The sequence below is a fragment of the Chlorocebus sabaeus genome, chromosome 24 (genome assembly GCF_047675955.1).
Source record: "Chlorocebus sabaeus isolate Y175 chromosome 24, mChlSab1.0.hap1, whole genome shotgun sequence".
Classification (NCBI taxonomy): domain Eukaryota; kingdom Metazoa; phylum Chordata; class Mammalia; order Primates; family Cercopithecidae; genus Chlorocebus; species Chlorocebus sabaeus.
The window spans coordinates 6,783,047-6,810,800 of record NC_132927.1 but is presented as its reverse complement, the minus strand read 5'-3'; the positions used below and the strand labels follow the sequence as shown (position 1 = coordinate 6,810,800).

The following is a 27,754-nucleotide window of genomic DNA, read 5'->3' as shown; positions in this document are numbered from 1 at the left end:
TATAGAAATGACTTGATTTAAATTACTAATCAGAAAGGTTCAACTTAGTCTGTGCATTGCATTATTCGATGTACTCTAAATTCTTTCTCTTTACAACTCAGAAATGTTGTCTTTGGATGTCCTATACATAGCAAAGAATTAACTTTTCTGATTCAGCACTGCATAATAAAACATGATGCTTGTCAGATGCATAGTTTGCAAACATTTTCTCCTATTCTGTAAGTTGTCTGTTTACTCTGTTGGTAGTTTCTTTTGCTGTGCAGAAACTCAAGTTTAACTAGATCCCACTTGTCAACTTTTGCGTTTGTTATGATTGGTTTTCAAGTCCTTGTCATGAAATCTTTGCCCATTCCTATGTCCAGGATGATACTGCCTAGGTTGTCTTCCAGGGTTTTTATAGTTTTGGGTTTTACATTTAAGTCTTTAATCCATCTTGAGTTGGTTTTTATGCATCGTGTTAGGAAGGGGTCCAGCTTCAATCTTCTGCATATGGCTAGCCAGTTATCCCAGCACCATTTAATAAACAGGGAGTCTTTTCCCTATTGCTTGTTTATTGTCAGTTTTGTCAAAGATCAGATGGTCGCAGATGTGCAGCCTCATTTCTGGGCTCTCTATTGTGTTCCACTGGTTGATGTGTCTGTTTCTGTACCAGTACTATGCTGTTTTGGTTACTGTAGCCTTGTACTATAGTTTGAAGATGGGTAATGTGATGCCTCCAGCTTTGTTCTTTTTGCTTAGGATTGCCTTGGCTATTTGCGCTCTTTTTTGGTTTCATATGAATTTTAAAACAGCTTTTTCTAGTTTTGTGAAGAATGTTATTGGTAGTTTGATAGGAATAGCAGTGAATCTGTACATTGTTCTGGGCAGTATAGCCATTTTAATGGTATTGATTCTTCCTATCCATGAACATGGGATGTTTTTCCATTTGTTTGTGTTTTCTCTGATTTCTTTGAGCAGTGCTTTGTAATTCTCACTGTAGAGATCTTTCACCTCCCTTGTTAGCTGTATTCCTAGGTATTTCATTCTTTCTGCAGCCACTGTGAATGGGATTGCCTTTCTGATTTGGCTCTAGGTTTGGCTGTTTTTGGTGTATAGGAATGCTAGTGATTTTTGAATGCTGATTTTGCATCCTGCAACTTTGCTGAAGTTGTTTATCAGCTGGAAAAGCTTTCGGGCCAAGACTAAGGGGTTTTCTAGATACAGAACCATGTCATCTGCGGAGATAGTTTGACTTCCTCTCTTCCTATTTGGATGCCCTTTATTTCTTTCTCTTGCCTGATTGCTCTGGCTAGGACTCCTAACACTATGGTGAAGTGGTGAGACAGAGTATCCTTGTCTTGTGTCGGTTTTCAAGAGGAATGCTTCTAGCTTTTGCCCATTCCGTATAATGTTGGCTGTGGGTCTGTCACAGATGGCTCTCATTATTTTGAGGCATGTTCCTTCAATACTTAGTTTATTGAGAGTTTTTAACACGAAGGGGTGTTGAATTTCATCAAAAGCATTTATAAGGAACTTTAATTTACAAGAGAAAAACAACCCCATTAAAAAGTGGCCAAAGGATATAAGCAGATACTTCTCAAAAGAAGACATATACGTGGCCAACAAGCATATGAAAAAAAGCTCAACATCACTAATCATTAGAGAAATGCAAATCAAAACCACAATGAGATACCATCTCACACCAGTCAGAATGGCTACTATCACAAAGTCAAAAAATAACAGATGCGGGTAAGGTTGTGGAGAAAAGGAAACACTTGTACGCTATTGGTGGGAGTGTAAATTAGTTCAACCACTGTGAAAAGCAGTATGGCAATTCCTCAAAGAGCTAAAAGCAGAACTACCATTTTACAAAACAATCTCATTACTGGGTATATAGCCAGGGGACTATAAATCATTCTACCATAAAGATACATGCACACGAATGTTTACTGCACCACTATTCACAATAGCAAAGACATGGAATCAGCCTAAATGCTCATCAATGACAGAACAGATAAAGAAAATGTGGTACAAATACACCATAAAATGTTGCGCAGCCATAAAAAAGAATAAGATCATGTCTTTTGCAGGAACATGGATGGAGCCTGAGGCTATCATCCTTAGAACAGTAACACAGGAACAAAAAACCAAATATCGCATGTTATCACTTGTAAGTGGGAGCTACACGTTAAGAACTCATGAACACAAAGAAGGAAACAAGAGACATGGCATCTACCTGATGCAGGAGGGTGGGAGGAGGGCGAGGAGCAGAAAAGATAACTATTGGCTATTGGGATTAAAACCTGGGTGATGAAATAGTATGTGCAACAAATCCCTGTGACATGTTGTTTACCTATGTAACAAACCTTCACATGTACCCCCAAACCTAAAAACAAAAATGAACTGTATTTTATTTACTACAAATGCATGAAGGATCCTGGTCTGTATCCTGCACTGGGGAATAAAACTGCTCCAAAGGATGTCATTGAGGCAATTGACCAAAACAATATATTGTTGAAAGTATTTTATTTATGCTAAGTTTCCTGAAATTGGTATCCATACTTAGGTTATTCAGTAGACTATCGCTGTTCTTAGGAAATACTGAAGTATTAAGGGGTAGGGGGACCAGACACATGCAACCTACTCTCCAACGGTTCAGAAAAGGGAAAGTACATGCAAATGTACAACACTGCAGAATGATAAAGTGAATGTGGAAAATAAAAAGTGGTTAATCTAGGTAAGGGCATATGTAGTTCTTTGTACTTTTCTTGCAACTTTCCTGTAACTTTAGAATTATTTCAAAATAAAAAAGGTTTAAAAATAATTGAATTAAAAGTAATATAAAAATTCCCAAAAAATTCAAGATCAAGACTAACCCAGTGTGATGGTTAATTTTATGTGTTATCTTTACCAGGCCACAGGATGCCCAGATAACTGGTTAAACTTACGTCTGGATGTGTCTGTGAGAGTGTTTCTGGAAAAGATCAGCATTTGAACTGGTGAACTAAGTAAAGCAGATGGCCATCCCCAGTGTGGGTAGACATTAGCTAGTCCACTGAGGGCCTGAATAAAAACAGAAGGCAGAAAAACGTTAAATTTGCTCTCTGTCTGACTGCTTGAGGTTCTGTCTGACTGCTTGAGGTAGGACATCAATCTTCTGTCCTTGGTGTTCCTGGTTTTCAGGCCTTCATATCGGAACTGGCACCTATACCATCAGCTCTTTGGCTCCAGACATTCAAACTACACCGCAGGACTTTCCTGGGTCTCCAGTTTGCAGACAATGGGGCTGTTCACACTACATAATCATGTGAGTCAGTACCTTATAAATTAATCAATCCTTCCCTCTCCTCTTCACACACACACACACACACACACAAATGTATATCCTATTGTTTCTGTTTCTCTGGAGAAGTGTGACTAATACACCCATGCTACCTCGGGATAGATAGTTAATACACTTTAGGTGCTCCTACAAATTTAGAGACAAAAAAAATACTCTTAAAGATTTGTTAGTTACTTGGGTTCACGGTAACAGCAAAGATAAAATTAGAAGAAAGACATTGAATGGTAGAGGTTAAAAGGTGTTAGAATTTTTTTTTCATGAATCAATTATTCACATTCTAGGAAATATATATATCTCAAAAATGTACATAAAAGCCAGGCACAGTGGTATGCACCTGTAGTCCCAGCTACTTGAGAGGCTGAAGCAGGAGGATTGCTTGAGCTCAGAAATTTGAGTTCACCTTGAGCAACACAGTGAGACCTCCATCAAAAAAAAAAGTACATAAAACAACAGTATGATCTTCCATATTTTTAAACTATAAATTATTACAAAAAGTAGCATGGTATAGTAGAAAGAGTACTAGGGGCATTGAAGGTATGAAGTTTAGACTTTCCTTCGTGTTCTATATATTTTTTCCTGAGACCTCAGCCTCAATTTTACCATCCCTCAAGCTAGAAGCTAATTACAGGTTATTGTAAGAATTAGAAGCAACACATAAATGCCATGAGAGTACCTGGCAAATTTAGTCAATCATCGGTAGTTTTTCTTTTAATTTAAAAAAAAAAGGATAATATATCTTAACTGGGTTTATCTTAGAAATGTAAGATTAGATATCATCTGAAAATTAAAGTAATACACCGTGTTAATAAAATAAAGGGGAAAAAAGTATTATCATCTCAATAGATGCAGAAAGAGCATCTGACAAAATTCAACAACCAATCATGATAAAACTGTAAAACAAACCAGAAACAGACGGGAATTTTCTCAATCTAATAAAGGGCATCTACAAATGTGCATTAATTTCCACATTGTACTGCGAGGCAATCTCAACAGATACGAAAGGGCATCTGTCAAATGTCAATATCCAATCATAACAAAACTGTAAAGCAAACTGTGGGTAAAATAAATTTTTTCAACATAGCAAAGGGAATCTACAAATGTTCACCTTAATCTCTGATTCATCAGTGTACTCCAAGGGAAAAGAAGACAAAACTGTGAAGGATGAAGTAAAACTGTTTTCACATATGGTCATCTACATAGAAAATCCTACCAACTCATTTACAATAAGTGACTTTAACAAGTTCTAATGAAACAAGGCAAATCTGTATAGCAGCAAGAATTAATCAGAAAATTAGAGAACAATTCTATTCGTAATGGGTAAAAACTTAGTAAAAGATGTGCAAAAAGACTACACTCTGAAAAGCTACAAAACATTGCTGAGAGAAATGAAAGACCAATCCCAACCAAAATCCCCAGCAGGTTTTTTTGTTTTTGTTTTTTTTTAAAGAAACTGGCATGCTGATTCTAAAACCTACATAAAAATGCGAAGGCCTTGTAATAGCAAAAACGTTTTTAAAAAGAAAAAGTCAGTGGTCTCCAACTATGTGATTTCATGACTTCTTATAGAGCTACATTAATCAAGACAGACATATAGCTCAATAGAACATAAGGGAAAAGTCAGATATATAGCTCAATAGAACACAAGGGAAAGGCCAGAAACAGACCCAGACAATTGCTTTTCAACAAAGATACCAAGGTAATTCACTGTATTCAAATGGTAGTCTATTCAATAAATAGTATTGAAATAACTTAATGTTTTGGGCAGAGGGTGGGGGAAGAACATTGACCTCATATATTAAAAGTTAATTCAAATTGGATCACAAGAAAAAAAACTTCTAAAAGAAAACATAGGGAAGATTCTTCATGATCTTGGGGTTTGGCAAAGATTTCTGAGGAAACTGAATCACAGAAAACACTGATGAATTAAACATCAAAATTAACAACTTTCTAATCAAAAGACATAGTTATGCAAGGAAAAAGGCAAAACACAGATGGGGAATAAACACTGGCAAAACATATAACCTGACAAAGGATTTATATCCATAATGTATAAAGAATGCTTATAACTCAAACAGAAGACATCACAATAAAATGAACAAAATGGACAAAGGATTTGACCAGACACTTAAAAAAAAAAAAACAACACAGCCAACAAGCAAAAGAAAATATGAACATGACTGGTCATAAAGGAAATGCAAATTAAAATAGAAAAAAAAAAACACTACAACACCCACAAGAATACTTAAGTCTCACAAAAAATGAACTCAAAATGAATTACAGTTCTAAATACAAAATGTAAACCTACAAAATGTAAACTATAAAATTTCTAGAAAAAACAGGAGAAAATTTCTGTGACTTTATGTTACATAAGATTTCTTAGATACAATACCAAAAGCACAAGACAAAAAAAGACGAACTGCACTTAAAGTTAGTATCGTCTGCTCATCAAAAGACACTGTTAAGAGAATAAGACAAGCCTCAGACTGAGAAAGTATTTGCAAATCATAATCTGATAAAGGACTTAGTTAGAGCCACAATATATTTTTTGAAAAACTCTTCAAATTCAGTAATACAGCAACACATCAACAAAATGGTGGAGCAAGGGGCTCTGCAGGTCTGTACCTCCCTAGAAACACAGAAAAACCTGGCAAAAAACTCACAATCAACAAGGTCTCAACAAATAGAGAATGTCAATAAAGCAGCAGAAATGATAAAAAGGAAATAGAAATTCTGCAGCTGTAAAGCATAATAACTGAAATAATAAATTCATTACAGAGGTTTAACAGCACGTTTGAGCAGGCAGGAGAAAGAATCAGTGAACTTGAAGACAGGTTAGTTGAAATTATCCAGTCTGAAGAGCAGGAAGAAAAAAAATGAAAAAGAAACAGAGCCCAAGAGACTACGAGATACTATCAAGCATACCAACATATGCTTAATAGGAGTCCAAGAAGGACCACAGAAAGTGGAACAGAAAGAATGTTTGAAGAAATAATAGCCAAAACCTTCCCAAATTTCATGTAAGACTGAAATCTATACATGTAAGACTTCAATCTATACATTCTTTTAAGAAGCTCAAGATCTTTAATCAGGACAAATTCTAGGAGTTCCACATTGAGACACAGTATAGTCCAACTGACAAAAATAAAGACAAAGAATCTTGAAAGCAGCAAGAAAGAAGTGATTAACACATACAAAATATTACCAATAAGATTAAGAGCCAGTTTCTCATTAGAAACCATAGAGTTCCAGAAGGCAGTGAGATGACATATTTAAAGTGCTGAAGGACAGGAAAAAAACCCAAACCTGTCAGCAAAGAATCCTATCTGCAGCAAAACTATGTTTCAATAGTGAAGATCAGTACACATACTCACATGGGAGGCAGGCAAGTAAACAAATATTTCACACACATGCGGTGTAGTCTTATAGAGGTGGTGATATTATAACGTAATTATAACGTAATTGTGAAAGATAAATATGCTCAGCAGACAACGCAGAAAAAGCATTCTAAGTAGAGTGTGTGCAAAAGCACAACAGCGTGTGAAAGCCTGGGATGTCTGGGGAATGTCAGGAATTTCTTCTGGAAGTTGCTCTTGCTGATTCTGCCATCTGGTTGGATTATATAAATCTCCTTGGATTGGATAATCAGGCAGTAATATAATCCCCCCCTTCACCAGCTTGTCCTAACTCTGACCCAGTGGGCAGCTCTTATTCCAGTCCTAGCCCCTTCCACTGACCAAGTCAGGCTCTAAATAACCAGCCCAATCCAAACTACCCTTCTTAAAGCAGGTGGCATCTTTTTTTACTACAGTTCAGGCAATAAAGGCTATTCTGTCACAGCTGCCACATGACCAGGTCTTCTCCCGTCTAAAAAAATAAGGCCTTAGTTATATCTTAACAGGACAATGTATCTGCTACCTTATGTGACAGAGCAATTAAACTCTAAGATTCTAGACAGGACCCACGCAGAGGAACATGGTAGAAAGAACACTACACTTGAATCATACATTTTGTGTTTGAACTCCTGGCTCTGCCTTGTGTCCAATGGAGATGATAATACTTACCTATTAGGGTTCTTACACGCAAAGTAGAAGAAGTCATTCGATGGCGAGAAGGAAGGGTGAAAGAAATTCAGAAAGATCAGAAGTTTCTGAGATCAAGAAAGACCATAAAGTTTCTAGGTCCCTAACTGTTAATGGTGGTTATCCCTGGGAAGAGAGAATGGGGTAGGGGCTTTTTCTTTTAATTTCTTATAAATTTTGGCATTGTTTGAATTTTTTTTACAATGAACAAAATTTTGTACTTAAAATTTATTTTGCACATATATTATACCTCAATAAAAAGTTTCCTGAAAGTTTACATTATATTCTTTGGAAAATCATCCAGGAGACAGATAAGGATGGCTGTTTCTCAGGTCTGGTAGACCTGGGGTCTAGGGTGAAAGGGAATCTTTTAGTAGATCTACTAGAGATGCTAATGGGACACCAGACAGTAACTCAAAGTCATATGAGGAAATAAAAACACCAGTAAGGGTAACTACAGAAGCAAATATATAAGCCAGTAGTATTACTGCACTTTTGGTAATTCTCTTTTTTCTATATGATTTAAAAGAAAAACACGTAAAATAAATATAAAGCAATGTTATTGGGCACATTATGTATAAATGTAAAATGAGTAAAACATATAAAAATGTAATTTGACACAATAACATTTAGGAAGAAGGATGAGATAAACAGAAGTGTAATTTTTGTATACTATGAAAGCTAAGTGGGTACCAATTCAAACTAGGTTGTTATAAGCTTAAGATATTAATTGTAATCCCCAAGATAGCCACTAAGAATATAACTAAAAAATACATGCAGAAAAGGTAATGAGAAGGGAATCAAAATGGTACACTACACAAATCAAGTAAACAAAAGGCAATAATAAAGGACATGAAGAACAGAAAAGATATGACATATAGAAAACAAATACTAAAATGGCAGAAATCCTTCCTTAACAGTAATTAAATGTAAATGAATTATGCTCTTCAATTAAAAGGCAAAGGTTGACAGAATGAATTTTTTAAAAATCCATACATACACTATCTACTAGAGTAAAGCTATCACAAAACACAAATAGATGGAAAGTAAAAGGACAGAATAAGATACTTCATACAAACAGTAATCAAAAGTAAGCTTGGGTGTTTATACTAATATCAGACAAAATAGGTTTTAAGTTGAAGATTGTTAAAGGACTCAAAGGACAATAAAGACTGACTAAAAAGCTCAATCCATCAAGACATGACAATTATAGAAGACATGACATCAAGAAGACATGACAATTATAAACACAAACCCACCTAATAAGAGCCCCAAAATATATGAGGCAAAATTGGACAGAAATGAAAGGAGAACTAGTTTAGACTTAACAGACATATACACCCTACAACAACAGAATGAAACACTCTTCTCAAATGCACCTGGAACAATATCCATGGACAGATCATATGTTAGACCACAAAATAATACATTTTACAAGACTGAAATCACACCAAATATCTTCTCCAATGACTACAGAATGAAACCAGAAATCAGTAAGAAAAGGAAAACTGGAAAATTGAGAAACATATGCAGATTAAATAACACTTTAAATAGACAAAAGGTCAAAAAAGAAATCACAAGGGAAATTAGAAAATACTTAGAGATAAATAAAATCAAGCCCCCGAAACAATATCTCAACTTTATGCCCAAAGAAACCAGAAAAAGACCAAACTAAACCCAAAGCTAGCAGAAAGAAGGAAATAATTTAGAGTCCAGATAATGTAATAAAAAATTTTTAAATTGAGAATCAATGAAATAAAAATTGCTTGAAAAGATCGACAAAATTGAAAATGTTTAGTTAGATGATCCAGAGAAAAAAGAAGACTCAAATTACTAAATCAGAAGAAATCAAAGTGGGACACTGCTACAGACCTAATAGAAATAAAAAGAATGAAATGGGACTATTATGAACAATTGTACTCTAAGAAGTTAGTTAACAAATTAAAACAATAGGTTAAATAAACAAAAGTGACAAGAAGAAATAGAAAATTTCAACAAATCTACAAACGAGGGATTGAATCACTAATGAAAAACCTCCCAACAAATAAAAGTCCTAGCCCAGATGGGTTCACTGGTGAACCTTATTAAATATTTTTTTTTTGTATCCCCCCGCCGAGATGGAGTCTCACTCTGTTGCCCAGGCTGGAGTGCAGTGGCGCTATCTTGACTCACTGTAACCTTCGCATCCCAGGTTAAAGCAATTCTCCTGCCTCAGTCTCCTGAGTAGCTGAAACCCTACTAAACCTTTAAAGAAATATTGGCACCCATTCTTTCTCAAACCCCTCCAAAAGATATGAGGACACTTCCCAACTCATTTTATGAAGCCACCAATACCCTGATACCAAAGCCAGAAAAAGACATCACAGAAAAGAAAACTACAAGCCAATATCTGTTATGAACACAGATACATATATCCTTAACAAACTGCCAGCAAACTGAATTCTGATAAAGAAAATTTTGTACCACAACCAAGTGGGATTTATCCCAGAAATGCAAAGGTGGTTCAACATATGGAAATCAATCAATATAATATAGCATTTTAACTGAGAAAAAGGAAAAGGTCACATGCTCATCTCAATAGATGCAGAAAAACATCTGACAAAATACAATACTCAATGATAAATACACTCAAACATTTAGGAATGTAAGGGAACTTCCTCAGCATCTATGGAAAAACCTGTAATTAACAAAATTATTGGTGAAAGACCGCACACTTTCCACCTAAGATCTGTAACAAAACGAAGACACACACTCCCACCACTTCTACTCAACACTGAACCAGAAGGTCTATTCAGAATAATAAAGCAAGAAAGCAAGAAGTAACTCTATTCAAAGAAAGCATGATCTTATATGTAGAATTTCCTAGAGAATTCACAAAAAACTGTTAGAGCTACTAAACGAATTCAGCGAAGTTACAGGATGCAAGATCAACACACAAATATCACTTGTATTTCTATACAACAATGAACGATTCAAAAAGGAAATTAAGTAAACAAATCCAGTTACAATAGCATAAAAATTACTTAGTAATAAATTTAACCATGGTGGTGCAACATTTGTGCACTGAAAACTACAAAACAGTGCTGAAAGAAATTAAAGAACCTTAAATAAATGAAAAGACATTTTGCATCCATGGGTTGAAAAACTGTATCACTAAGATGGTTATACTCCCCAAAGCAATTTATAGATTTAATACAACTCCTGTCAAAATCCCAATGGCTTTTGCAGGAATGGAAAAGTTAAGCCTAAACTGCAAGGAATCCTGAATAGTCAAAATGATCCCCAAAAAGAATAAGCTGGAGGATTCAAATTTTCCAATTCCAAACTTACTACAAATCCACAGTAATCAAGACAATGTGGTACTGGCAAAAGGACAGACATACACATCAATGGAAAAGAAGAAAGAGTCAATAAATAAACTCACATTCTCTATAGTAAACTGATTTTCAATAAGGGTGCCAAGACCACTAAATGGGAAGAAAACAGTCTCTTTAACAAATGGTCCTGGGACGACCAGATAACCATGTAAAAAGGAATTAAGTTGGCCAGGCACGGTGGCTCACACCTGTAATCCCAGCACTTTGGGAGGCTGAGGCAGGCAGATCACGAGCTCAGGAGATCGAGACCATCCTGGCTAACATGGTGAAACCCAGTCTCTACTAAAAATACAAAAAAACTAGCCGGGTGTGTGGTGGGTGCCTATAGTCCCAGCTACTTGTGAGGCTGAGGCAGGAGAATGGCGTGAACCCAGGAGGCGGAGCTTGCAGTGAGCCAAGATTGCGCCACTGCACTTCAGCCTGGGCGACAGAGCGAGACTCCATCTCAAAAAAAAAAAAAAAAAAAAAAAAGGAATGAAGTTGACCCCCTACCTCACACGCATTAAAAAAATCAACTCGAAATGGATCAAGACCTAAATGTAAAAGACAGAACTATAAATCTCTTAAATGAAAATCTAGCGGTAAATTTTCATGACCTTGTATTTGGCAATGGTTTCTGAGATATGACACCAAACGCATAAGAACAAGAAAACAATAAATCGAACTTTACCAAAATATAAAACTTATGCATCTAATGACAATCTACAGAATGGGAAAAAATATTCAGAAATCATATAACCTGATAAGGGTCTAGTACCTAGAATACATTAGAAAATCTCTTACAATGCGACAATAAAAAGACGAGTAATCCAACTTAAAAATGAACAAAATATCTGAATAGACATTTCTCCAAAGAAAATTCAAATGGCCAACAAGCACATGAAAAAACGCTCATTATATTAGTGATAGGTAAATCAAAGCCACAATGAGATACCACTCCATGTCCACTACGGTACTATAATAATTATTTTTACAAACTAAAATAGTAAGTGTTAACGATGATACGGAGAAATTAGAACCCTTACATATTGCTAGCGGGAAAGTGAAATGATGCAGCAAGGATGGAAAACAGTTTGGCAATTCCACGACACATTAAACAAGACTACCATATCACCCAGCAATTCCACCAGGTATATAACCAAAAGAATTGAAATGTTTCAATTCAAACAAAAACTTGCATACATATATTCATAGCAGCATTATTCACAAAAGATATCACAAAGGTCAATGCTTTATTTGTGACAACTAAAAACTGTAACAATGGTATATGGATAAAACAAACTGTGGTATATTCATACAAGAGAATACATTTACTAAAACTCATTGCACTATACCCCTAAAATGGATGACTTTTATTGCATACAAATTGTATACCAGATACTTGTTTAAAAGTTAACAATTTTTATTTAAAACAAAAAGATAAGTGTAAGATAAAAAGCAGTGGCTGGGCACGGTGGCTCACACCTGTAATCCCAGCACTTTCGGAGGCCTAGGCAGGCAGATCACTTGAGGTCAGGAATTTGAGACCAGCCTGACCAACATGGCGAAACCCTGTCTCTATTAAAATCACAAAAATTAGCTGGGCGTGGCGGCGGCTGCCTGTAACCCAGCTAATCGGGAGGGTGAGACAGGAGAATCACTGGAACTGGGGAGGCGGAGGTTGCATTGAGTCAAGATCGCACCACTGCATTCCAGCCTGGGCAACACAGTGAGACTCCATATCACTCACACACACAAACACACACACACACACAAGCAACAAAGTTACAAGTTTACATTAAGTTATAAATATATAATTAGTCCTCAGGAAACAGGAGTCATCCTCCCCCACCCTGCCACCCATTGGCTCCATATGTCCATTTTCATGTTTCTTCATGATTCCACTGTCATAGCAACACATAAGACCTTTCCAGCTTGGCTTCCAATAGTCTTGTGATATCCTAACTCCAAAATCAAGAAATCACATGAATGGTCTAGCCTGCATCAGATAGGCAGCTCCGATATAAATACCTGTACCACTTTTGTTGGGGAAGTGGAATGGGATGGGCTTTATGTTCCTTAGACCAACCCTACCCACTGGTCGTGAGAATGATGTCCCTACATTGTTGGACAGGTTTTTAAAGAAAAGCTATGGGCAAGGAGATTAGGTAACTTTCTTAACTGTTCAAACTGAAAAGGAAAAGTTTTCTGTTTTTTAATTCCTAACATTTTGAATTAAGATACTTCTTATTACACCTAACATATACCACTCTTATAATTTAAAAAAAAAAAAAAACACTGTACCAAGAGGAAGTTAAATATTTTAAAAATACATTTTAAAAGTTACTAAATCTTTTGGTGCCTCAGTTTCTTCATCTTAATATAGAGATAATAAAATGGTTGTGCAGATTAAGTGAGAAAATATGTATAAAGCATGAATTAAATTCATGAATATTAACTAACATTGCTCCTGATTTTTTCCCACTTGAAATGTCTTCTGAGCCTATAATTTCAATACTTATTTTTCCATATTAAGTTTATAAATCATATGCTATCACTAAAATCTCTACTAAACTACAAAGAATTATATGCTATAATCTCAGAAAAAAGCCAAGCCTTCAAAAAAAAAGCAACAACTTTTTTCAGTCATTAACCCAAGACAAAATGTGTTAAATTGTTAAAATAATAAGTACTCACTAACATACACAGTTCTAGAGTATCATGACACTCACTGTTCTGCACTGTGCACTGTAGACATAAAAATTAAAAGGACAAGGGCAATCGTGCACTATATATTTATAAGCAAATTGCACCGAGGAAGAAGTATGGCCTGGAGAAGTCTTTAAACCCATTTGAGTAAAATCTTATGGGGAAATAAAAAGGCTAACGGCTAAATATGTATAAAAAGGCCAATGGCTAAATATGTATAAATATGTAGTAAGAGATAGATTTGGAGGATTCTAGTAGCATTGATGGAATATCAGCAGGTTGGAAGAAAGTGGCGTAATATTATGAAGATGGTCCTTGGGAAGAGAAGTTGGTACCAGACTCTGAAGAGCTCTGTAAATAAAAAGGAAAGCTAAGAAATTTGAATTATATATGCTAGACAATGGGAAGCCATCAGAGATTTTTATGGAGCAACATCTGGAGGGAGACTGAAGAGAGGCAAGAAATACTACTTTTTTAAAAAAGCATAAACTTTTGAGTTAAATCTAATTTCCGACTTCAGCTCCAATGTGTTATTAGTTGTGTGAGAACAAATTACTGAGCCACTCTTAGACTGTTTTCCTATTTAAAGATAATAACTACCTCAGCAATATTGTAAAGATTAATGAATGTATGTGATGCGGTTTTTACAGTTTAGTAACTCAATGTAATTGGAGACTTATGTATCATTTGCTATGTGGCACACACTATTCTAAGGTCTTTGTATATATTAACTCATTCAACCCTCACAATAAATCTACAAAGTAGGTAACCCCATTATATGGTAAAGGGAAATGAAGCACAGAGAGGTTAAACAGCTTGCTCAGGGTCACCTAGCTATCAAGTGGTGGAGATGGGCTTCAAACCAAGGCAATCTGGCCCCAGTTCCAGGTCTTTAATCAACACATTATAATGCCTCTCTAGGACAGATCAAATCAGTGTTTTTAAAACTCACAGAATTTTCTAACCTTTCAGTTAAACATGCAGACTCTTCAATGTCATCCTCCAGATCTACTGATTCGGAATCTGAGGTCTGGAGTGCAGGAATCAGTATTGAACAAATCCTTCAAGGTAATATATACAATAAATTCTGAAACTCACTGATTTAAGAAAGAGCAAAAATTCAATGAAAATAATACAGGTAGAAAAAAAAGAAAGAGATTAGGATATAGCGATCAATTTTTAAAAATTACCATTTGTTGACAGCACATATGAATTGAGCAGAAAGGCTAAGAGAAATATAGCCAATGTCTTTGTTACAAAGACACTATATGAAAAATGCTCATATTTTAACTATCCTAAACACCGAGTATTTACATCTATTCTTCCTGGCTAACACTTAAGACAAAAGTTCAATAGCAGGAAGAATGGGTGTGCTGGAACAGCCAGCATGGGAGGAAGGAATGTCTTTATTCTGATTATTATGAAGTCCTACTTTTAAAAAGATATTTATACATTTACATGGTACAATATCATGGTGTTAAAATCTTAAGAGGAACTTAAAATTTCTTTTAGTATTAAGCTACACAAAACTGACGATTTTTAATAAAGATATAAAACTTGTACACATTTAAAGTTCCCATTTATAGTTTACACTTATGGCACACTTTTAAACCATTCCAGAAGGCATGACTTTACTACTGGGTTAGACAGAGTTCCATATTTCAGATAGTTCATCATTAAAAATAAAAAAGCCCAAAATAATAAAACCCAAAGAAAACAGATGCTCAAAGCATTAGAGGATTACTTCCAAAAAGACTCCATAATAACCCAGTTGGCCAATGAATGAGGGAGGCGAAAAGGCAGGGCGGTGGAACTAAACCTTATCCCTATTGTTTGCAAACTAAGACCCTAGAGAATCACCACCTCTGTTACCATAGCCAGTTTAAATGAGCAAGAGTCTCGGATTTTTGCGGTACATGAAAAATGTCAACCGTGAAAGAAAAATATCCGGGTTTTAAATACAAAGGATACTCGAATTTCAGTTTAAATGCCACCCAGGCATTTCAAAGACTGTCACTTCCCTGCAGTCCAGAGTTAATCAAGGTTGTCCGGGTATCTCTCTTAGTAGGAACTCGGAGCCACGTAGAGCATCTTTTCATTCTAAACTTGCCCCAATCTTCCATCTTTCATAAAAAGAGATTTGTTTAAACGTGGCAACGCTTTCACAATGAGATTTAACGACTGCTGAAGCTTCAGCATTCAAGTCGAATTGGTGGATATAATAAACTACGGGTTAAAAAAAAAGCCACGGAGGATACGTATAAACAAGGTTTACTCTTGGGGGACCGGCAGGGCCTCCGAATCCTCAACACTGAGGGCTGGCTGGTGTGCGCAACAGTCGAGAGCGCTGATCGGCAAACGCCCCCAGTGCCCTGAATTCCCAAAGTCTCCAGGCCCGGACCCAGCACCAGACGTCCCCAAAACCACTGCGAGGCCCCTGCTGCGCCGTCCGGCCTCCTGACACCCTCTCCCACCCCACGGTCCCGCTTCTCACTCTGGAACGCTCTGCGTCTTCCCGTTCCCCATTTACTCACCAAGGCGAGCTGGACAGAAGTTCCAGAGCGTCAGTGCCACTTTTCCCGGCCCGCTCTGCGTCGCCGCACGCCGATCGCGAGCATCCACATTCAACGGCCCACAGGATTCAAATTCGCCCACTTCCGCTCGCAAACCCGGAAAGAGCGGTCAGCCCCGCCCCCGGGGGCGGAACCCTAGGAGGTGCTAGTTGTGGGGAAGGGCCCTTGCGCTCCCGCCCTGGTGCCCGGTGGTAACCTGGGTGTGTCGCCTTGGCTTGTTTGTTTTGTCTGGTCTCTCTCCCTGTTTAGGAGCTCAGAAAAACGCCGGGCGCGGGGTCGTTGTTTCCGCCTATTTGCTCTTGAGGGAATCCTCTTGTTTCCGAAGTGGACAGAGATGTGCTGAAGTTTCGTCACCTTCGAGGAGTGGGGCTAAGGAAACCACGAACCGAGCCGGAAGGGTTTTATCTTTCCCTTCATCCTCGAGGAAACAGCAGCAGCAGCAAGAAGGAAAACAAACCAACCCTCCAAATACTTAGTGCAGCCTTTCCTGGGCCTCCTCAGTCCTATCCCGGCACAGTCAGGGCTTTTAATTTCTTTCTGTCCCGGGTTTGGGGAAAACAAAAAGCCAAGTTCACCCGTATTCAGCCAAAAGTTCAAAATAAATGGTCTGACCAATTCCTGGTCTCAAATAAACTATTTGATGGTGAGTGTTAGAAGGCAATCAATTTTATTTCCCTCCTCTGATAAGGGCTCACTTTACGAGATTATTAAGTATTGTCCCGTGAGATTATTGAAACTACAGTATCTTTTCCTTTATCGAGGACAACAGTGTATCTTTCATCCAAAACCTCTTAAGCTTCTGAAGAGACGTCTATCTGGGAGCTTCCAGAAACTAAAGGAAGGACTGGAAATGCACTAAATAACTCTGACCTTTATGACTGCGATTGATGTTGCCACCAGATCATCCTCACATCTAATAGCATTGAATTACCTAAACGGATCAGTACAAACCAAACCATGACAGCATACCTTTAGCCTTTGTCAAAAATATAGTTTGAAAGGTTTACTAGATTTCTGGGAACCTGCACAGGGGGTGTGGAAACCGTTAACTGATGTACTGTTTTTAACAGTGGAAGATAGAAAAGAACCTGTGTCTACAAATAAGGGGTTAAATACATGTAAGTTTTTATACTTTAGCATCTAATATACTGACACTGTGGGCACTAAAAGTAATGAAGTAGATCAGCAGGTACTGAAATGAAATATTGAAAAAAGTTTAAGAAGGACAGTAGTATCCTTTGAAAGTATTTGTGTGTATATGGTATACAAAGTTTGGGGATGGATTCATAAGCTGTAAACGTCTCTGGGAGCGGGACTGGTAAATAGGAGTAGGAAGAGATGGAGAACTTTTACCTTTCACTTTATCACCAATTGTATTTTTAAGATAATAAGTTTTTTTTTTTTAATTTCACAATTTTGTTCTTTAAGGAAGATTGTTAGAAACTGAATACATTCTAGATACAAAATCAGGTTTAATAAGCGTATAAATTTCTAATGTTTAGATAGTCTATGTCCATTCATTCATTCAGCAGTTCTTTCCACACTTACATATAATGATTTGACCACACATTTTGTCATTCATGATATATTGTATTATTTTATGTTCCACATATCTAATATGACCCCGTTAAATATATTGCTCCTTGAAGTTTCTTGAAGGCAGAAACTATGTCATGTATTTTCCTAGGTCTTTCATAATTCTTGGCACCTTCCCACTATTAAGTCTTATCCTTCACAGGAATTAAATTCTCAAGTTGACCTGTACACAGAAGTTAAAAATGCCCTGGAAAAGTCACCCAAAAGATTATACATATATCTGATTTTCTTTATACAACTCCATGGGCAAGGTTTTTTTTGTTTATATATAATTAGTTTGTCGCCTGAGTTCTCCTTGATCAGTCCTTCTCTACAACCCTTAATGAATTCTTCAATTTCTTCCACTAAAATGTTGTCAAAGTCATTATCACCCCGCAGCCTGGCCATCACTTGGAATAATGAGATTCAGTTCTCATCAGTGGTGGAGAGCCCTGTAAAGTCATTCACATTTTTTCCCCATAAGATTAGCCAGGCTTAATTGTATTAATTGTCTAGGGCTAGTGTTCACTGAGTGGCCTATCTGGTTATTTGTACTATTTAAAATGTTGTTCTTTTTTTTCACCCAGAGTGAGTATAGGTGATTTTGAATACAAACAATATTCAAGTAATGTTACAGCATTTCGTGAAAATAAAAGATCTTCAATAAACACCCACTGACTAAATCAAAGAGCCTGAGTAAATACAACTTACTTTTGAAAGAAAATATTCATTGCAGGATATACTTAAATCTAACAAACCTGGCCATCAGACCGGGCATTCTGCGAGCTTATAAACATTTTAAATTAAGTGAAATTAACGTAAGTATTCCACTTAATACATGCTGCAAAAAATGAAGAATAAAACTAGGAATTTTATTCAGTCTCTGATAATCCCTCAGTAATGTGAACTAGGTGAGAACTGAATTTTTAGAAAATTTGAGTCGTAGCTAATGTAACCTTCTCTCTTTCCTGCTTTCCTCTTCATATTCAATCCATATACAGCAGAAAACAAGACAAAAACACTCCTGGGACCAAGGGTCGTCAATTTTACATGGAAGAAACAACATAAACTGCTTTGGCAGAAGAGTTCCTATAATCTACGCTAAAAGATTTTTACCGCAACCAACATGAGGAACAAAAATGATAAAATGTGTAGAAATTTAAAGAAAATTCACAAAACTAAATTGGAATTCGATTTAATTTAAAATAATTTTAAAATTTTAAATATAGTTTTAAAAAAATTTTATTTAAGAAAGATATAGAACCTGTTACTTTATAATTTGAGAACATAAGTGATTTCAATGTTCATATAGGAAAATTAATATGTAAGAATTGTTAAGACATACTAGAAAAATAAAACAGAGGTTGGGAGTAGACAATTTGTCCTACTAGATAGTAAAAACTTACCACAAAGCTGCTACAAAGAGTAGCCAAAAAAAAAAAAAAGACAAAAAATATAGTATTAGCACAAAAAAGAAAAATACTTTTCTTTTTCTTTGAACCCAGAAAAATGAAACTATATAGAGAATATTAATACATTATAAAGGTGATATTTCCATTTCAGGAAAAGGATGGATTCATTCATAAATTAACAAGAACTGGAAATAACTGGCTAGCTATATGGAAGATACAAAGTTAGGCCTGTACCTTTTATCACATACAAAATAAATTCTGGAAGAATTAAAGATTGAAATTAAAAAAAATAAAACAAAAGTATATTGGGGAGAAGTTTAGAATGACAACTGTGACTTTAGGGCAGAAGAGACTTTTTTTTTTTTTTTTTTGAGACGGAGTCTCGCTCTGTCGCCCAGGCTGGAGTACAGTGGCCGGATCTTAGCTCACTGCAAGCTCCGCCTCCCGGGTTCACGTCATTCTCCTGCCTCAGCCTCCGGAGTAGCTGAAACTACAGGCGCCCGCCACCTCGCCCGGCTAGTTTTTTGTATTTTTTAGTAGAGACGGGGTTTCACAAACAAGGCAGGGCCAGGTGCAGTAGCTCTTGCCTGTAATCCCAGCACTTTGAGAAGCCAAGGCAGGAAGATCACTTCAAGCCAAGAGTTTGAGACCAGCCTGGGCAACATGGCGAGACCCGTGGCTCTACGAGAAACAATTTTTTTAAAAATTTATCTGGGTGTGGTGGTGTGCACCTGTAGTCCCAGCTACAGAGGTGGGAGGATCCCTTGAGACCAAGAGTTGGAGGTTGCAGTGAGCTATGCACCACTACACTCCAGCCTGGGTGAGAGAGCAAGACAGGAATCCTAGAAGCTGTAAAATAAAAGATGAGTATGTTTGATTATGTTAAAGTTTAAAATATTTAAACAGCAAAAATCACCATGACACATTGAAAGATAAATGAGAGACAGTGATAAAATATTTATAAAATATAGGACACTAGGTTAACAATTCTAATGTAAAAACTTTTATAATTTCTTTTCAAAAAGCAATAAAAATGGGCAGAAGAAATGAACAAGTAATTCACTGAAAAGGAAATGAAAGAGGACAAGACACGAAAAATCCTCAACTGTACTACCTCACTTTTGGGAATACAAATCAACCAACCAAATACCAACTTTATTGGATTAGCAAAAATTAAAACAATTCACAATATCCCACAATGGAAGGGTGTGGTGGTAAAATGTACACCTCTTTTTTTCCTTTTCTTTTTTTTTTTTTTTTTTGAGACGGAGTCTTGTTCTGTCGCCCAGGCTGGAGTACAGTGGTGCAATCTTGACTCACTGCAACCTCCACCTCCCAGGTTTAAGGAATTCTCCTGCCTCAGCATCCTGAGTAGCTGAGATTATAGGCATGCGCCACCACGCCCGGCTAATTTTTGTATTTTTTTAGTAGAGATGGGTTTTCACCATGTTGGTCAGGCTGATCTTGAACTCCCGACCTTGTGATCTGCCCACCTTGGCCTCCCAAAGTGCTGGGATTACAGGCGTGAGTCACTGCGCCCGGCCAAATGTACACTCTTATCTACAGGAGCATACATTGCTACAATTCTTGGAAAGTAACTCGGGCTTTTCTCAACTTTGGGATTCTCCTATAGAAATAAGCATGCTAGTGCTTTTTGAAGCACTACTTATAGTGACTGCTAACTGGAAACAACTGTCAAGTGGAAGATAATTGAATGAGTTAGGGTACATCCATCCTGTTAGGAGGCTATCCAAAGTTGTGTTGCTTTGCCCCCTAAACCACTGCCTCCAAAGTTAGGACTATTGAACCCCCAAAGACATGCAAATAAGAAGAAGGTATGGTATTCTTTAGAGAAATAACAATGCTCTCTTATACTGTAATGCTGATAAACCTGGCACTCATTCTTAAATTAGCACCCACTAGAATTAGTATACACTTTTGGACTAAACTGTTCTTTACAGGAACTCATTCCTCCCCTGTGTTAGCCATATTGAACTTCTGGTAACCCTTCCTGCCTTTCAAATGAGTCAGTTTTTTTGTTGTTGTTGTTTTTTGTTTTTACCCTACCTACATTTGAAGGAAATACTTGACTCATACTTAAGGCAGATCCATCCCTGAATGTCTGTTCACTTTTCTTTTATCTTCCACCTTGAGGATGAATTTCTAGCTTTTTCTCTAGCCTCTCTCCTCAGCAATAACTATTAATATTCTGCCTGTTATCTGATAACACCTCACTTATCTGTTGCTTGATTAGAGACCATTCCTGAGATCTTAGAATGAAAGTTTTTAATTAAATTTTCTGCTACTCAGAATCCTAATAGAGTCATACTATAAGAAGTATACTTTGAGGCCGGGTGCAGTGGCTCACACCTGCATTTTATGTGGCTCACATAAAATATGTCACAATCAGTTCCTCCTCAGAATACAGGCCACTGTAGCACTCTATTCCCAAACTTCTACTTCACTAACATCTAACAAAAATGTAAAAGCATGAAATAGAGGTAATTCTCTTCTCCCCAATTGACTTTATATCTTAATCGTTCTTGCTCTACTCATGAGCTTGTTACTGCTGCCGTATTTACCTCAGGTTTGTTTTTTACTTCCTCCTTTAGTGGTCTTTTTTTCTTCTTCCCCTCTCTGTGCTCACTGTCCTTATCTGTTACTTAGGCTTCCTCTATGATTCTCAGCAATATTTGAATACTTCGGAATACACTTAGTATTTCTAATTATGGCATTAATGCTGCAAATTTTTCATCCCATGATTCCAAAATAAATTAGCCTATATTATAATAATTATTATTAATTGTTGAGACAGGATCTTGTTCTGTCACTCAGGTTGGAAGTGCAGGGATATGACCATGACTCACTGCAGTCTCAACTGCCTGGGCTCAAGTGATCCTCTCATTTCAGCCATTCAAGTAGCTGGGGCCACAGGCACGCACTGCTATGCCCAGCTGATTTTTTTTGTTTGTTTTTTAATTTTTGTGGAGATGGGGGGGTCTCGTATTTTGCTCAGGCTGGTCTTGAACTCCTGGGTTCAAGTGATCCTCCTGCCTTGGCCTTCAAAAGTGCTGAGATTACAGGTGTGAACCACCACCCCCAGCCATAACTCATATTATTGTTCACTTCTTGTGTAGAAATCATAATGATAATATCATATGAAATAAGTACATGACCATTATTAGTGTACGACCCCATGATTAAAATAATTTGCCAAGCTTCTGCTATGCTGTCAGCAGTGCTAATATGTTTCTGAATGGAGTTGTATTCATTTTATCAAGCATAAAGGGCTTGCTGCCTGATGCACTAAAAGCCAATATAATATGACACTGGGCTTTTGAGAAAAGAAAAGCTTTTTGTTATATGTCAACTCACAAGAAGACAGGAGTCCAGCTCAAAGCTGTCTCTCTGTGTTGGCTTTACTTCTGTTAGAAAAGGTTTAGGGGGTGATTCTGAGACTAGTAGGTGATTGGTGGAAGAAAAGGGGAGGTCTGGAAAGTCCTCAGGCATGCCTCCTAATGCGTCACAGGTGCAAATTTAGGGGGGAGTTAATATGAAATGTGGTAGAAATTCAGGCTGTGACATCAACAAACTTGCTCTGCGCAAACTCCAGTTGGCCACATTGTTTCCAATAGTTTCATTCATTGTTTCATACAGGTTTTTTAAATCCCTCAAGGAGAGGGAGTTTCAGCTTTTAGGCAAGTTGTTTCTTTTTGTTATTAACTATCCTTCAAAATTCAAGAATGTCTGTTAGTTATTGGTTTCTTTAATTCTTTGGAGCAGTTTCATTCATGTGTTTACTAATATGTTTCTTACATTTATTTGCCTGACCAGTCTTTTTATATCAATTTGTGAACTTGAATTAAAATACGTTTTTGGAAAAGTAGGTTGTCTGCTATCAAACAGAAGTCTTTTCCTCGTTGTCTATTTACTTGAATCTTTTGATCTAAAATGTTCATCTAACTGCTCTTCAGTGTCTTGTAAGTTAAACACACCTCCTCCTGGCAGCAGGGAACAGCAGCCAAAACAGTCAATTTCAGGTCTTTTGTTTCAGGGTTGTTTGGATAATAAGTAGCTATATAGTAACCACGTGATTTGGAATGACATCATGCCTGCTGGGTTAACTGTATGGATTTTACAAAGGACTCAAAGTTTGCTTGTAGCCAATATGAGACATGTGTTTTAATATAGGTCAAAGATGTGGTATGTTTATGTTAACATTATTCCTCTCTAAGTTGGTGTTTCAAACAAATGATTGCCTGGATTGCTTTTTAAAATTGCTGTCTTTTGGCCTGAAGTGTTTACATAGAAATCAGAGCCTCTTTACGGTTAAGAGTAACTCCAAATGCAGGAACACACATTGGTAATGCCACCCAGAATAAATCAAGTAATGAACAACATGCTTGAACTGAATCTTTAACATTCTTGGATACAATTGCTGGCAATCAAAACTGTTTTCAGTTTATTTTGTGTACTTTGATTTTTTAATCCCTCCCAGAATACTTGCGGAAAATGACTCCGCAACTGAATTGATCAAGTGACTCAGTTACAATAAGCCCAGTTCTTACCTGAGTGTTTTGTTGGGGGTGAAAGAAAACTTCAAATTCTCACGAAGCTCTAGGGCACAGAATCATCACTTAGGAAGCAGGCACTTGTTCAAAGTTTAGCTTCAACCCCTAGGGCCATTCATTAAGAAACAGTTTTCAAGGATAGTAAGTAGTGCAATGTTAAGAGGCGACCTTGAAAGCAAAACAGGCTGAGGTTTAAATGCTAGTTCTTTTACTTATAAGCTGAGTATGAAGCACCCAATCCTTTGAGCTTCACTACACATTTATAAGATGTAAATAATAATAACTACCTGACAGGTTTCTTGTGAACTCTAAGTGAGAGGACATTTAATGGTAATTATAATTAGGCAAATGGGTAAGACAGTTAACATCCCCTTCCTTCTCCTTTCAGTGGCATCTGGCATTCCATGCCCAGTATCCTTAGGCTTGTGAGCCACTGAAAATCACAAAGGAACTCTCCTCCCAGGTGGATCTTAGCCTCATATTCCTTTTTTCTGCCCTTCAGAACATATGATACATTCCTCAGTGACCTGCTGTCTACATTCCACCTTGGTAGTGATTTCAGTTAATCCATGTTTATAGAAAGAGATAATGAACTAGCTCTAATAGGTCATATTTGTAGCTGAAATAGTGAGAATTTCAGGGCAGTTTGATGTAATGTTTGCTATTTAACCCCTGTACGATTTTTAAATTGTTTGGGTTTGCAAGTCTAATATCTCCAAGGTGACTCACTTCTTAGGTATTGTACAGTAACAGATATTAAACTTTAGCCTTCCAACAGTGGTCATAATGGGGCAATGAGTCTTCCTGTAGGTGAGGTTAACTAATAAAAGGTATATGATTGGAAAAAAATAAAGGGAACTAACATTTGTTTAATACTTTCTACATTCAAAACACACACTGTGCTAAAACTAAATGTTGATTTACTTAATCTTGACAAAGTAGGTGATGAAACTAGGGCTTAATGAGATTAAATAATTTGTCCAAGGCCACAGTAGGCAGAACTGGTATTTTAACTGTAGCTTGTTTGGTTGAACACAAAGCTTGTTCTTTTTCCATTACAATATTTCAGTTCACACACCCCAGAAGAGATAAGAGCAGTGATAAGAAACCTAATATTAATAGAAAACAATTAACTAATAGCAAAGTTTGTGTTTTTTTGTGAGAAATTTGCTTGTTCTTCTATAGAACTGTAGGATGTTAGTTTGATAAAGAACCTCAGTTATCATCGAGTTTTAGGTAGAGGCTTTGTTAATATTAGTACAGAGATGACTTTTTAGTACTAGACTGAAGGATGAATTAGAGCAACAATTTTCAAAATGTGGTTCATGAGGTCAAACTATTTTCAAAATAATACTAAGACCATTTGCTTTTTCACTTGTATTCTTTCACAAGTGTACAATAGAGTTTTCCAGAGGCTGCATGGGGTGTGATATTGCAACAGACTGAATGCAGAAACTGATATGAAAATCCAGTGATTTTCTTTTTTTTTTTCCTCCTTCTTCTTTTTTTTTGAGACGGAGTCTCGCTCTGCCACCCAGGCTGGAGTGCAGTGGTGTGATCTCAGCTCACTGCAACCTCCGCCTCCTGGGTTTGAGTGATTCTCCTGCCTCAGCCTCCCTAGTAGCTGGGACTACAGGCACCCATCACCATACCTGCCTAATTTTTTGTATTTTTAGTAGAGACGGGGTTTCACCGTGTTAGCCAGGATGGTCTCGATCTCCTCACTTTGTGATCTGCCTGCCTTGGCCTCTCAAAGTGCTGGGATTACAGGCATGAGCCACCGTGCCCGGTCAATCCAGTGATTTTATATTAAATTATCCATCAGAGATATTTATATAAAGGTAAAACAATGCCATTCTTCTCACTAAATTATTTTTGTTTTAGAAAACACAAATATTTATGTTAGCATGTAGTTTCATAATGTTATTTTAAATAACAATCCCACCATTCAGCTCAATGGTGGGCAGCTGTGAATATGTTTCTGGAACAGCTTGCACACAGCTTGCAGGAACCAGAACAAGAACAGCCAAAAAGGACCGTGTCCTGCAAATATTGGGGATCTGTGCTGTGATCCTTGGTTGCTGCATCTGATCACAGAGGTATAGGAAAAGAGGTGGTGGTCATTACAGTTGCACTAACCCCCATTATTGCAAACCCTCCCACCCCTCTGGCTAAAGTAATATCCAGGAGATTTAAAGAAGCAAAGCCTTTTCTCTCCCGGTATTTTTCTCTCTCTCCCCTTATGGAAGCTAGACATTGAAGACTAGGACATTCAAAAGCAACTGCATGATTTATAATCCTCTGTGTATATACCCAGTAATGGGATGGCTGGGTCAAATGGTATTTCTAGTCCTAGATCTTTGAGGAATCACCACACTGTTTTCCACAATGGTTGAACTAGTTTACAGTCCCACCAACAGTGTAAAAGAACCCAAATGTCCATCAGTGACAGACTGGATTAAGAAAATGTGGCACGTATACACCATGGAATACTATGCAGCCATAAAAAAAAAATGAGTTCGTGTCCTTTGTAGGGACATGGATGCAGCTGGAAACCATCGTTCTCAGCAAACTATCGCAAGAACAGAAAACCAAACACCACATGTTCTCACTCATAGGTGGGAACTGAACAATGAGATCACTTGGACTCGGGAAGGGGAACATCACACACCAGGGCCTATTGTGGGGAGAGAGGAGGGGGAAGGGATAGCATTAGGAGATATACCTAATGTAAATGATGAGTTAACAGGTACAGCACACCAACATGGCACATGTATACATATGTAACAAACCTGCACGTTGTGCACATGTACCCTAGAACTTAAAGTATAATAATAATAATAATAATAAAGCAACTGCATATGTAAGGAAAATTAGAAAGTCACCACACATGCCCAGGTGAAGGTGCAGGCTCAGCAAAGACCAGAGAAGTTTAAACCTCAGGCTGATGCTCAGTGCAGACACAACCTATAACAATAATGGCAACAAAAATAATAATAAAATCCAAAACACCAGCAAAACCTAGGGAAGGGAGAGAACCTAATTTCCAAAGGTACGACATTATTAGATGCAAATATACAGTTTTCAACAACAACAACAACAAAATCACAAAGCATACAAAGAAACAGGAAAGTATGGTCTTTTCAAAGGGAAAAAAAAACCAATAAACTATCTTTGAAAAAGACTGGATGGTAGATCTACTAGACAGACAAAGACTTTAAAACAACTGTCTTAAAGATGCTCAAAGAACCGAAGGAAGAAATGACAGTCAACAAAATGATGTCTGAACAAAATGGAAAAATTGTTAAAGAAATAAAAAACCTAAAAAGAAAAAAAATCGTGGATCTGAAAATTGCAGTAACTGAAATTAAAAAATTCACTAGAAGTATTCAAAGACAGATTTGGGCAGGCAGGAGAAAGAATCAGTGAACTTGAAAATAGAACAAAGAAAATTACTGAATCTGAGAAACAGAAAGAAAAAGATTGAAGAAAATGGAACTGAGCCCAAAAGACCTATGTGACACCATAAAGCTAAACAACACAGGCATTATGATACTCCCAGAAAAAGAAGAGAAAGAAAAAGAAAGAATACCTGAAAAAGTAGTGGCTAAAAACTTCCCAAATTTGATGGACGATATGAATATAAACATCCAAGAAGCTCAACGAACTCAATGTATGATGAACTCAGAGACCCACACCAAGATATTATAATCAAAATGTTGGAAGACAAACACAAAGAGAATTTTGAAAGCTGCAAGAGAGAAGTGACTTGTCACAAGGGGTCATAAGATTAACAGCAGATTTATCATCAGATACTTTGGAGGCCAGAAGACAATGCACTTATGGTTTTTAAGTACTAAAACAAAATTGTCAAATCAAAATTGTATTATAAAAATAATGTATAACTTCATTTTTTCTAAATGATTTAAAAGACTGATACATTTAAAAATAAACAATTATTAGTGTAAAAGCTGTTATGATAATCATGGTTTGCAACTCCATGCTTTTTTCTTGATGTAATTTAAGACACTAATGTGTTAGAAAATTATTAGCTTATGTTTTTGGACAAACAGTGTATAAAAATTAATTTTATGACATTGACAATCAAAAGGGTTGGGGATAGAGCTGTTAAAGAAGCAGTGTATGTTACTGAAGTT

At 36.8% G+C, this 27,754-nt stretch overlaps 1 protein-coding gene and 1 long non-coding RNA gene across 3 annotated transcripts in view; one reads left to right on the top strand and one right to left on the bottom strand.

Moving 5' to 3' along the window:
- The window catches only part of G2E3 (G2/M-phase specific E3 ubiquitin protein ligase), a 59,263-nt gene extending 43,139 nt beyond the window's left edge, over window positions 1-16,124 (bottom strand). Inside the window, exon 1 of one of the 2 annotated variants that reach the window (XM_073010870.1) lies at window positions 16,001-16,124. The gene's annotated coding sequence lies outside the window, so the exon portion shown is untranslated. The remainder of the gene's footprint in view (window positions 1-16,000) is intronic. The other variant, XM_073010871.1, reaches the window with a different exon arrangement.
- The window catches only part of LOC140710060 (uncharacterized), a 127,651-nt gene continuing 102,825 nt past the window's right edge, over window positions 2,929-27,754 (top strand). Inside the window, exons 1-2 of the long non-coding RNA XR_012090928.1 lie at window positions 2,929-3,286; window positions 14,439-14,534. This is a non-coding gene — a long non-coding RNA (uncharacterized lncRNA). The remainder of the gene's footprint in view (window positions 3,287-14,438; window positions 14,535-27,754) is intronic.